Here is a 12,929-nt window from a genome sequence, read left to right as displayed (position 1 = left end):
TGAAAGGTACCAGGGAAGGCTAGATCACCCTGACAGAAAAGTCTTGGGAAAGACTAAAGTAATTACAAATTTCAATGCCTTTAAAATCTGATTGTGTTTTCACAGAATTCAGGAAGGAAAACCACATTTATCAAGCATCTCCTATGTGCCATGCATTTTGCTAAGCACTTTACAACTATCATGGCAATTAATCCTCACAACAACTCTGGGAGTTGGGTGTTATTATTTGCGTTTTAAGAAACCGAGGCATATAAAAGTTAAATGACTTGCCCAGATTCACACAGCCAATAAGTGTCTGAGGTCAGATTTGAACTCAGGCATTTCTGACTCTCTTCCCAGCACTCTATCTACCATCTCTTTGATTTTAGGGAAGACTGAATTCGCACCATCTGAGGGGCTTCAGACACACTTCCAGAGACATTGTGGAACTTACTCTACTGGGATTTGGTCTCAGCCAGGTCATGGACCTCCTGCTTAATAAACATTTTCAATTCAATTAGATAAACACTTATTTTGTGCTTACAATGCACAGTTTTATTACTGTTCCTTAAGTCTTCCATCTCTACGCTGTTGTGATGACTGTATCTCATTCATAAAATGTGCTCTCTCCACACCTCTGCCTCTTGAGTTCCCAAGCTTCCTTTGAGGCCCATCTCATGGGCCATCTTCTCTACGAATCTTTCATCATCACCTCAGCTATTAGCTCCTCTCTCATCCCAACTTTTTTTTTTATATTTAACAAAAGTTTACTTTAACAATAGCATAGAAAAAATAATTAGTTAAGATGTGGATTCAATTGATGGCAGCTTCCCTTCTACATCCCTGCTGTACCCACGACCTTTACGTATCATGGCAGCATGCTCAGTCACTGTTTCACTGCCTTTTAGGGGAAAAAACCAATTAGCCTATGTGGCAGTTTTAGTAGATGTTGTTACTAATTATTCAAATTAATGCTAGTTCTACTGTATCATGCAGTTTAACATTCAACTTTTTTCTACATTGTTTTTAAAGAATTTATTTCCTTTAATTATAAATTTATGAAACAACTGTACATCATATTTATAAGTTAACAATGGAAAATTTGAACATAAACACCTACCCCAGTTGCCAAGTACTCAGACATGTATGTAACACACGAACTTTATTAAACAAATGTAATTCAAGGAGAAGTCAAATAGGCACTTTTATTAAAGAGAAAATTGACTAGAGAAAAATTGTATCTTAAACATCTTAAAGCAGCCTACTCGTAGTGGCATTTAACTGAGCTCTGTTGCTGTAAAGAATACAGCTCATGCACAGGTATGGATGAATGATTTGTACATTTTTTCAAGTATTCACTGAATACCACATATACACATATACATAGTTTAAAAAAATTTAAGTTGAAGAACCCAAATAAACTTCATTTTTGTTGTTCTTTTGGTAGAGGTCTTCTAAAAAGCAGAATATGTGATTCTGGCTCATGAATCATATAATGAACTCATCCAAGACTCTGCTGGACACCCAGTCTCCTCCACTCCTCTTCAGATATCAGATGGGTTTTTGGTACTTGTTTGGAAAGTTCTCTAGGTAACATAACATGCCAGTACTCATAATGCTCATCAAAATACTTGTCTGAGTAGTAGATCTGCTTATGGGCCCTGCTGACGGCAGCGCAGGGTCCCAGAGAGATAAGCAGAAGCATCGAGGAAGAAAGACATCGGAGGAGATGAAGTAGCGATAGAAACTACAAGTAGCTCCTCAACTTTTTGTATATAACTGTAGGTATATATTGTGTTTTTTCTCAGTAGATTATAAACTCCTTGAGGGCAAAAATTATTTTGCTTTGTCCTTGTATCTCCAGTATCTAACCTGGTGCCTGGTACAAAACAGGAGGAATTTAATAAATGCATATTTGTTGATTAATAAAAATGCGGTGCTTGAGTAGAAGATCCTTCCTAGCTCTCATGTTATCTGATTCATCAATTTTGCATATTTCTGAATAGAGTGCAATGTTAAAGAAGCTAAGAGCATAAGGTTGATCCCTCATGGTTGAGTTAGCTGCCTCCCCTAAAGCCAACTCTCCATCTTAAACACTCCAGGAGTCACAAGGGAGATCGCAGAACAGCATGGGGATGTTATCGATCAATGAGTTGGTGGGTCACTTGTGTCATCTTTGAATGTACCATATGCTGTCCTTCATAGACAAAGGACAGATTCCCAGAGAGAGGTGAGGAGCAGGGTCATTCTGTGTCTGCTTTGACCTTGACCTTTCCTGTTAATTTCTGTTGTGGGGCTGCCTCTTTGTCACCAGGCAATGTTATACACAACCATGACCGATCTGATTTCCCACAGTTCTGTAACACCATATGCCTATGTAACACAACTTGAAAACTTCTTGGTGAAATTTTTTGACCAACAGGTGTTAGGCTTTGTTGAATGAATTGTTTGTGAATGATTAGTCTTTCAAATTCATCTCATTTTAGAAGATTTAGTGAAGGCTGATATGTATAGAGGAGAGTTTTTGATAGATAGGTAATATCTATTTCTCTCTCCTTAGCTGATCATCTCAAACAGCAGAAACTTCTTTTGCGTCTAATTATTTGTCTCAGTAGCTTGACCTATATTCTCCTTTTTTTGCTTGATAACCAAGCCATGGATAAAAGATCTAGGGCCCATTGGTTGATAACACAGGTTTAGACTGGCAAATTCATGTATTCTGTACAATTAATTTTTGGATATGTGTCATATGTTAAATATGACGGGGTCTCTGTCTGCCAGTGTACTGCTATGTTAATAAAGTCAAAGCTCTTATTTTTTATTTAATATCTGTGCCCTGGTTTGACAAGATGCTGACACCAGTATGTCACTTAGAGGAGATAATTTCAAGAGGAAAAAATGTTTTGGCTACAATTACCCCATGTTGGGGGGAGAATGGTGAGTGGCTGTTATGGTGGGTGATGGACTAGCTTAGAAACATGGAAAGGTTGGGGGGATGGTCTCTCCACACTGTCAGTCTCTGATTCATGATGCTTTTTCAAGTCACTGAGATTAACTGGCTCAATTATACACCAATTTAAACCTTTCCAATGGAATGAAACTTTAAACATTCATTCAACATGTATCTTGTCCAAAGGCAGCCTGCTAGCAGCTCTGTGGTCTTTATTCCCCTGAAAAAGGCAGCCTAAGCAGGGCCTGAGGGACCCCTGGCTAGATGAATGACTTCCCTGGCTCAGTGTCAGCTCCAAATTTCAATAAGCCACCAAGCTCTTAAATCTTGTTTCATCAATGGATGCAATGATCTCGGAGCATATGCATTGGGGCCAGAGGAGAGAGTTCTCAGAGACCCTTTCATTTTTACATTTATGTGTTAGGAGTTCATAATGTGAGATTTTTTTCCAGGTCTTTATTTTGCATGAACATACAGTGAATTTAATATTGTAAATGTATTTGAAATCGTTTATATGCCTGTGGCTGCTTTTGATTAAATTTTTCTCCTCTCCAAAAAAAAAAATATGCCAGTTCTCTATATCACAAAGATATTGATAGTCTGTCCATCAATATGAGTGGTCACCAAATGCGTGGACTTAGGGGCTTCCTGCACTTTTCATTTGTGCCATCCTTTTTATAGATCTAATTGATTCAATAATCAATAAACATTGATTAAGTGATTGTTATCAAGGCACTGAATAGATGTTGGGAGTAGGGGAGGCATAAAAATCATTAAGATATGCTCCTTACCTTTACTTGTAGGATTTTTAGATATTAGTCAGAAAATATCCTATATACATACAAATATGATAGGGCAGCTAAATGGTACAGTGTGTAGGGTACTGGCCTAGAGTCAGGAAGACCTGAGTTCAAATCTGTCCTTAAATGCTTACTAGTTGTGTAATCATGGGCAAGTCACTTTACCCTGTTGGCCTCAGTTTTCTCATCAGTAAAATGATCTGGAGCAAACCATTCCAGTGTTTTTGCCAAGAAAACCCTTAATGGGGTCAGGAAGATTTAGATATGACTAATTGACTAAACAAGAACAATAACGGAAGGGGAAGGAAACACTCATTTATTAAGCTCCTACTGTGTGCTGGGTCCTATACTAAGCACTTTACAAATATTATCTCATTTGATCCTCATGATTATCTTGTAAGGCAGATATTATTATTACCCACATTTTACCGTGGAGAAATTTAAGGCAGAAAGAGGATAAAGTGACTTGTCCAAAGTCACACAGTTGGAAAGTGACTAAGGCTGAATTTGAACTCAGATCTTACTGACCCCGGATCCCCAGCACTTTACCCATTCTGTCACCTATGGAGTATTCTATACTCCATTGAATATGTAAATATACAATAAATGTAGAATCATGAACAATAGGAAAATAGGATGAAGAAAACATTTTAAATCAGAGGATCAAGGAAAGTATTCTGGTGGACTTGATATTTGAATAGATGTGAATCGTTAGGATTTCACAAAGTAGGGATGGGGGGAGGAGAAGGAATAGGATTCCAGGAATGGGGATTGGCATGAGTAAAGCTGTATGTGTACAAGAGACAGTAAGTGGTGTGACTTGGCTCAGTATACATGGAGAGAAACAGTGTGGAATAAAGCTGAAAAGGAGGGGAGGTGCAGGAGCACCAAGCTGTGGAAGACCTGGAATTCTAGAGGAAGGATTTTTAATTCTTTATAGTAGCCAATAGTCAAACATAGTAGAGTTCCTTCCACTTGTAGAATTCATAGCACCAGAATCCATCATGGTGGCAGCCCAAGCAAAGTTGTAATATTGATATTACTTCTTAGTCCTCTAGGTTTGGTACTCTAGCCAAAAGTGTTTTCTTATTTGGTTAAATAAAATTTTGTTTATATTCTCGTATGTATTTAGCATGCTCTAACTTAAGTTTTACTTATTTTGTTTGTCTGGGTATTCTATCTCTTGTCTGGCTATTGTGAGCTGAAGTCAAGTACAGTTCTATTCACCATTGCATTTCTCTGAGCATATAAATTGCTTCCAAATATTGTTGTTGTTCAGTCATTTCAGTCATATCTGACTCTGTGAGCTTATTTTGGGGTTTCCTTGGCAAAGATACTATAGTAACTTGCCCTTTCCTTCTCCAGCTCATTTTACAGATGAGGAACTGAGGTAAACAGGGTTAGGTGACTTGCCTAAAGTCACACAACTAGTGACTGAGATCAGATTTGAACTCGTGAAGATGAGTCTTCCTGATTTCAAGCCCAGTGCTCTATCTGCTGTGCCACCAAACTGCCCTGAATATGAGTTCAATAAATATTTGCAGAAGAACGAATGAATGACTAGAATCTCACTTTGCAGATCTACAATCTTGAGCCCTACAGCAGGTAGGGCCTCCTCTTCATCGTACTGGATTTTTGTAATCAAGTATGTCTTCACTTTTATCCCCACTGAATTTCATCTTACTGGGTTCAACCCAATGATTCAGACTATTAAGATTCTTTTGGATCTTTATTCTCTCATCATGTTAGCCATCACTCCCACGTTGTGTTATTTACACATTGGATGAGTATACCATCTATGAGTTTATCCAATTCATTTATGAAAGTGTTTATAAGCACATGGTCCACTTGTCCACTTGGGGTTTGCCATTAGACATCTCCCATACCCTTGCCTTGCTGATGTTGAATCACTTCTTTGAATCCTCTCACTAATTCTGAATCTAATTGTGTTATTTTCTGATCCAACAATCTTCTCTATAAGAATAGTATGAAATACTACATCTCAAAAGCTTAATTATACTCACAACATTCCTTTCAACTTTTATGTTAGTAGCCCTGTCAGAAACGGAAATAATCTTAGTCTGCCATGACTTGCTCTTGATGAAGCCATCCTGAATCTTTGTGACTGTGACTTCTCTTTCGAGAAATGGTTTGCCAACCATCTCTTTAATGAGCTTTTCTGGAATTTTCTGAAGAATTGAAGTCAAGGTCACTAACCTGAAATTGGTAGTCTCTATTTTTGTCCTTTAAAAAAACTAGGGGGATATTTCATTTGATCTTAAGTTACCTCTCTTATTTTCTATGCATAATCTTTCAGATATTACTAACAGTAACTCATCAATCACATCTGACAATTCTTTCAGTATCTGAGGATGTAGTTTGCCTGGGCTATGTGCCCTGAATTTGTTAAAGATACCTCAATACTCTCCTAGCATCTTACTTTGTCTTGAGTATCATCAACTCACTGTGAGACATTTTTGTTCTGTCATTTCCAGTGCGAAGATAGTTCTCTTGGCAGAGAAATCAGAGACAGAATAAGGACTAATCAGTTGCTCTATATATTGGTACCTAATAGACACTGATAGGAAGAATGAGCCAGATTGTCCAATAGTTGATTTGTCATTGCTGGCAGTATTCAAGAAAAAGCTGGATGATTCTCTCTCTTAAAGGTTTTTGTGGAAGGTATTATAGCACCAGGTGTGAAGTTAGATGAGATGACCTCTATGTCCCTTCCAACTCAAAAATTCTAAGTCCTCTGAAATTATCCATCGTGGTCCAGGAGCCTCTTTACCCTGCAAAATTACTTTAGCCTGGAAACTCACTTCTCAACAGCACCCTTTGCCTCTGGGGAACTTCCTTCAGATTTGGAGGGTGAAGAGCTCCACCCTTCCCTGAAAACTTCCATCTAAGGGACCCAACTAAGTCGTCTCTTCATTTCCCACTTGGTTTTACTCTGGATTTCTTCAGTACCTTCTCTGTCCCCTTCCCTTTTCACTTTCCTTCTGTGTCTTGTCTTCTCCCATTAGAGTCTAAGCTCCATAAGGGCAAGAAATGTCTTTCTTTTACATGTTTGTATCCACAGTGTTTATGTAGGCACAAAATAAATGTTTATTGCCTGATTGATGATGGGTCTATGACTTGCATGCTAAATCAACAGTTGAGAAGGTTGGATTCTAATCTCAATGCATTCTGAAATTCACTCATTGTTGCCTTTAAGATGTTGTTAGTAGCTTTAGGACAAGAGGTTCTAACCTTTTCAGTGCCATGAACTCTTCTAACAGTCTGGTGAAGCCAGCATAGCTCTTATCAGAATATTTATTTTAGATGCTTATCAAATAGAATACATAGGATTACAAGGGGAAACTCAGAATAGTAAAAATAAAGATGTTATTTCTTCCCCTATCCAAATTCTCAATACCTGCTGAAATTATAAGGTTAAGCACTCCTGTTCTAGGAGGGGAACACAATCAACCTGATTACCTCTTGAAAAATCCAGTAAATTCCTAGAGAAAAAAACAAAAACAGAAACTGGTTTGGGAGGCCACTTCATTGATACCATTTCAAAAGAGGCTGGGGAAGTTGGGAAAGTGGTTTCAGCAAGTAATGCTGAAATTTTCTGGAAGCTCAAACATCTCCAACTTGCTACCCTTTCCATGGTGACAAAGCTGGAAGAAATCCTAAAGCAGTAAGATCGTGTGAAATTGGGAGTAAGAGGAAAAAAAGTGTTAACTTCCAATTTTACATGGGACTGTGGATCACCATGGACTGAATTTGGAAATGCAAAAGGAAGTATTATTCTTCACTCCATAAAATACTTATAAACTCTTTGAGTGAAAAGCATTGTTTTACTGCTAAGCCTGATTATCGTCTCTGCAGGCCAGCATTGGAGATAATGACTTATCACGAATTCTTTATAGCTCTCAAATGGTCAGATTCATATGTGAAAAATGACTTGTGAGCAGGTGACAAAGAGAGTGAAGCTGACAGTCTTGTTATCTGTGTAGAAACTTGAAAATTATAGGGCCTCATTTTGAGGAATCATCATATGTCCACTGGCTAGCTAATGGCTCTGTGGTCATCATCCTCCTGGTACTATTGACCCTCGGATGCCACCAACCCATCTATGACAACTTGGGTCCAGAGAAGATAGAATAATACCCAGAGAGTAATGACTTTATTCTAGGTCATTTTTTAGTTGTTTCTGATTCTTTATGACCCCACTGTTTTCTTGGCAGAGATACAGGAGTGATTTCTCCATTTCCTTCTCCAGCTCATTGTACAGATGAGGAAACTGAGGCCACAGAGTTAAGTGACTTGCACAGGGTCACACATTCTGAGGCTGAATTTGAACTCAGGAAAATTCATCTTCTGATTTCAGGTCTGGTGCTCTATCCACTGTGCTACCTAGCTGCTTCATTCTTGGATGATACAGCCACAGCCAGCTAGAAAGGCTGCCACTTATTTTCCCTGAAGTCTAGGTATTATAGAGCACAAAAGTATAATTATCATTAACACAATAAAAAAAACCACAACACACCAACAACACAGAAACATGAAACAGACAGAAACTAGATTGCTTTTTTGAGCTCCAAGTTCTCTCCCTCTTTTCCTCCTCCTCTCTCTCTCTCTGAGACAATAAGCAATTTGAAATAGGTTATACATGTGTAATCATGCAAAACATGTTGATGTGTTAGTCATGTTGTGAAAGAAAACAGACCAAAAACAAAAAAACCCACAAAAATAGAGAAAGTGAAAATAGCATGTTTCAATCTGCATTCAGAGTCCATCAGTACTTTCTCTGCAAGTGGATAGCATTTTTCATCATGAGTCCTTTTGAATTGTCTTGGATCACTGTATTGCCCATAACAGTTAGATCATTCACAGTGCTTTATTGAATAGCATTGCTGTTACTGTGTACAACGTTTTTCTTGGTTCTGTTTGCTTCACTTCAGTTCATGTCTTTCCAGATTTTTCTGAAATGATCCAACTTGTCATTTCTTACAGTATAATCATATTCCATTGCAATCATATCCCACAGCTTGTTTAGTCATTCCCCAATTGATGAGTATCCCTTTGATTTCCAATTCTCAGTCACTACAAAAAGACTTGCTATACATATTTTTGTACCAAAAAAGGTCCTTTTATCCTTTTTTTTGGATGTTTTTGGAATATAGACCTAGCAGCTGTATTGCTGGATCAAAGAAAATGGACAGTTCTGTGGACCTTTGGGCATAGTACCAAATTACTCTCCAGAATGGTTAGATCAGTTCACAACTCCATCAGTAAAGCATTGGTGTTTCAATTTTCCCCACATCTTCTACAATGTTTATCATTTTCCTCTTTTTGTCATATTGGCCAATCTGATTGGTATGACATGGTACCTCAGAGTTATTTCAATTTGCATTTCTCTAATCAATAGTAATTTAAATCATTTTATATGATTATAGATAACTTTAATTTCTTCATTTAAAAACTGGCTGTTCATATCTTTTGACCATTTATTAATTGGGTAGTGACTTGTACTTTTATAAATTTGACTCAGTTTTCTAAATATTTGAGAAATGAAGCCTTTATCAGTGATATTTGTTGCAAAATTTCTGCTGTCCCCCTGTTTTCTGCTTTTCTTATAATTTTGGTTGCATTGGTTTTGTTTGTGCAAAATCTTTTCAATTTTAAATAATCACAATGGTCTATTTTATATTTTGTAAAGCATTCTATATATTCTTTGATCCTAGATATTTCCCTTATCTATAAATCTGACAAATAAACTATTCCATGCTCTCCTAATTTGCTTATGGTATCACCCTTGAAGTGTAAATTATGTACCCATTTTGACCTTTTCTTGGTATATGGCATGAGATGTTGGTCTATACCTAGTTCCTACCACATTATTTTCGAATTTTCCCATCAGTTTTCATCAAATAGTGAGTTTTTGTTGCAAAAGCTTGGATCTTTGGATTCATCATATGTTAGATTACTATGGTAATTTACTATAATATAATTTGTACTTAATCTATTCCACCCTATTTTTTAGTCAATACAAGATTGTTTTAATAATTACTCCTTTATAATACAGCTCGAGATTTGGTAGAGTTAGACCACTTTCTTTCATATGTTTTTCCACTGATTCCTTGGATATCCTTGAGCTTTTGTTCTTCCAGATGAATTTTGTTATTATTTTTCTGGCTCTATAAAATAAATTTGTGGTAGTTTGATTGTTATGACACTGAATAAATAGACTAATTTAGGTAGAATTGTCATTTTTATTATTTGGCTTGGCCTACCCATTACCAATGAATATTTTTCCAATTGTTTAGATCTGGTTTCGTTTGTGTGAAAAGTGTTTTATAGTTGTGTTCATAAAGTTCTTGGATTTATCTTGGCAGGTAGACTCCCTGGTATTTTATATTGTCTATGGTTATTTTCAATGAAATTTCTCTTTCTATAAATTGCTGCTAGGTTTTGATAGGAACATATAGAAATGCTGATGATTTATGTGGGTTTATTTTGTATCCTGCAACTTTACTAATAACCTCAGAGTTTTAGTTGATTCTCTAGGATTTTATAAGTATAAAATACTTATAGTCATGCAACTACAAGGAGTGAACCAGATCCCCATAAATTGGTGAAATAAGGTAAATGTGTGTTTTTATGTCTTCCTCACAGCTTTCTGAAATGTGTTATAGAAGTTTATTGTTATAGATCAGTACAGCAATGAGCTAAATATTTTGAAATAATTTCATCCTGTATAATAACTTGTTAAATACAAAACTTCATAGAATTTTTGCATTAGGAGTGATTTTGAAGTTATAAGATATCCCTCTGCTCTCAAAAAGTATCTCATATAAATGCTACTGATAGGACAAGTATTGTTTCTATTTGAAACGTCTTCCAGAGAAGAAGCTGGGTGGCATAACGAATAGAACGCTACACTTGGAATCAGGAAGACTCATCTTCCTGAGTTCAAATATGGCTTCAGACATTTACTTAGCTGTTTGTCTGACCCTGGGCAAGTCACCCTGTTTGAACCTGACCTCAGTCCTTTCATCTATAAAATGAATTAGAAAAGGAAATGGCAAACCATCTGGGTATCTTTGCTCCCCAAAAGAAAACCCCAAATAAAATCATGGAGAATTGGACATGACTCAAAAACGACAGATCAGCCACCACCAGAGTAGGAGTATCCACGACCTCCCTGAATATGCCAGCATTTATTAGCCATTTCTTGCATCTAATCTCAACAACAACAAAAAAGGCAGCCTCCAACCTAACTTATTCATGTTGCAGCTTAAGAGGAATTTTTTTCCGCGTGAAATCATAGTTTGTGATTCTCATGTTATATTAGAGCTTGAGTAAAATTGGAAATTATCTCGTTTTATTCCTTAATTTACAGATGAGTAAGCTGTGACCCAGACTGAAGTCAATTTGGCTTGTTCATATATATACTGTATGTACCTAGTTATTTACCTGTTGTGTTCCTTGATACAATGTGAGCCCCACTTTCTGGCTCAAGTGCTTAGCACAGTGCCTGGCATCGGGCAAGTGTTTAACAAGCGTTCGTTGACTTATCACACAGTTAATGACAGATCCAAATCCCGCTCTCTGGCACCCTTTCTCTGGTAGTGGACTATAGTCCACTATAGATAGTAACTATAGATAGTTACCAGATCTTGTACACTTGGAGACCATTTTTAAGTACCTGCCCTTCTCTTTCCTCTAGTCCAGGAGATGTACAAAATTGAGACCTAGCTCTTTACCTCTCCAAAGAAATTGTCAGTGCTTCTTCTCCAAATCCTAACCTTGGTCTGCTTTTCTATTTCCAACACCTGCTGACTCCTCTCACAGGAGAGAGTGTCACTCAGGCAACACATACTCACTTCATGTGTACTTAACCAGGAAAGAATGCAGAATGGCTTTCTCGACTCAACAGCATGTGAATAAATGTGCCACACATATGTATTTATACAAATGTGGGATTATAGGTCTGTTCTGGCAGGGGGAGGGGTGGATAGTGTTGAAATATAATGCCATATCAAGCATTTCCTGAGGGATGTTGTCTGTCAGTCTCTTTTCCCTGGCTGATTTAAAACTACATTTGGCCTTCAGATGTAGAGAGGGAAAATTGTTTTCTTACCTGAAAATTAGGTTGTTCATTACCCAGAGGAGGTCACCTGTGCCAACCACAAGATATGTCTAGGCACATCTCTCTCTATACCACCTGCTTCCCAGAGAGCCCCTACAGACCTTCTCTCTAGGAACTGTCCTGTCCCTGAAAGCAATTCAATCACTGGAATTATGCAGCTGAGGGTCTTCCCAGGACAAGTAGGGAAGGTTGCTAAATTTGATACCGCTCTGCTTTCACTTCCAGCAACCCCAAGACCTGGTGAATGGCAGACAGGAGCAGAGAGGAGACCGAGTTCTGAAAATGCAAGTCTAACAATGGAAAAGCCTTTTGGCTAATCATATGTAAACATAATGCTTATGCCAGACCTTCATGACATAAGATCTTATAAACTGAGAATTGGGAGGGATCTAGGAGGACATCTAGTCCAAACCCCTCTTTCTTCAAATGAGGAAACTGAGGCTCAGGGAAATGAAACTAATTGTCCAAGGTCATACAGGTGGCAGAGCTTGGATTTTAACCTAGGTCCAATAACTCAAGAATCTAGCCTAAAAATAATAGCACACACACAATTATTTGGAAGTGTGTGTATAATATGTATATATAGTTACATATTTGGTTATATGTGTATATATACATATATATGTTATATTTTGCAAACATTAAGGTGCTATGGATGCTTTGAGTCCTTCCTAAATGGATAAAACCAGCCCTAAATTTTATTTTTAAATGTTTGTTGCTGTAATATATTTGAAATGTATATACTGTAATTGCTATCCTATTGATTGCTTTCTCAAGGGGTAAGGGACAGAAGGCAGAGAGGGAATTTGGAGTTCAAACTTTTAAAAATGAATGTTAACATTTTTACATGTAATTGGGAAATATTTAATGAAATAAATAAAAACCAAAAAAGCTTTGCCACCAAACACACACACACACACACAGACACACACACACAGACACACACACAGACACACACACAGACACACACAGACACAGACACACACACAGACACACACACACACAGACACACACACAGACACACACACACACACAGACACACACACAGACACACACA

At 37.4% G+C, this 12,929-nt stretch overlaps 1 pseudogene; it reads right to left on the bottom strand.

Annotated features, from left to right (window-relative positions):
- Window positions 1–1,182: 1,182 nt before the first annotated feature.
- LOC140498284 (cyclin-dependent kinases regulatory subunit 2 pseudogene) lies at window positions 1,183–1,952 on the bottom strand (annotated as a pseudogene).
- Window positions 1,953–12,929: the final 10,977 nt, after the last annotated feature.

Source organism: Notamacropus eugenii, chromosome 4 (assembly GCF_028372415.1).
Source record: "Notamacropus eugenii isolate mMacEug1 chromosome 4, mMacEug1.pri_v2, whole genome shotgun sequence".
NCBI classification, from domain to species: domain Eukaryota; kingdom Metazoa; phylum Chordata; class Mammalia; order Diprotodontia; family Macropodidae; genus Notamacropus; species Notamacropus eugenii.
This window is presented reverse-complemented; position numbering and strand designations above follow the sequence as displayed.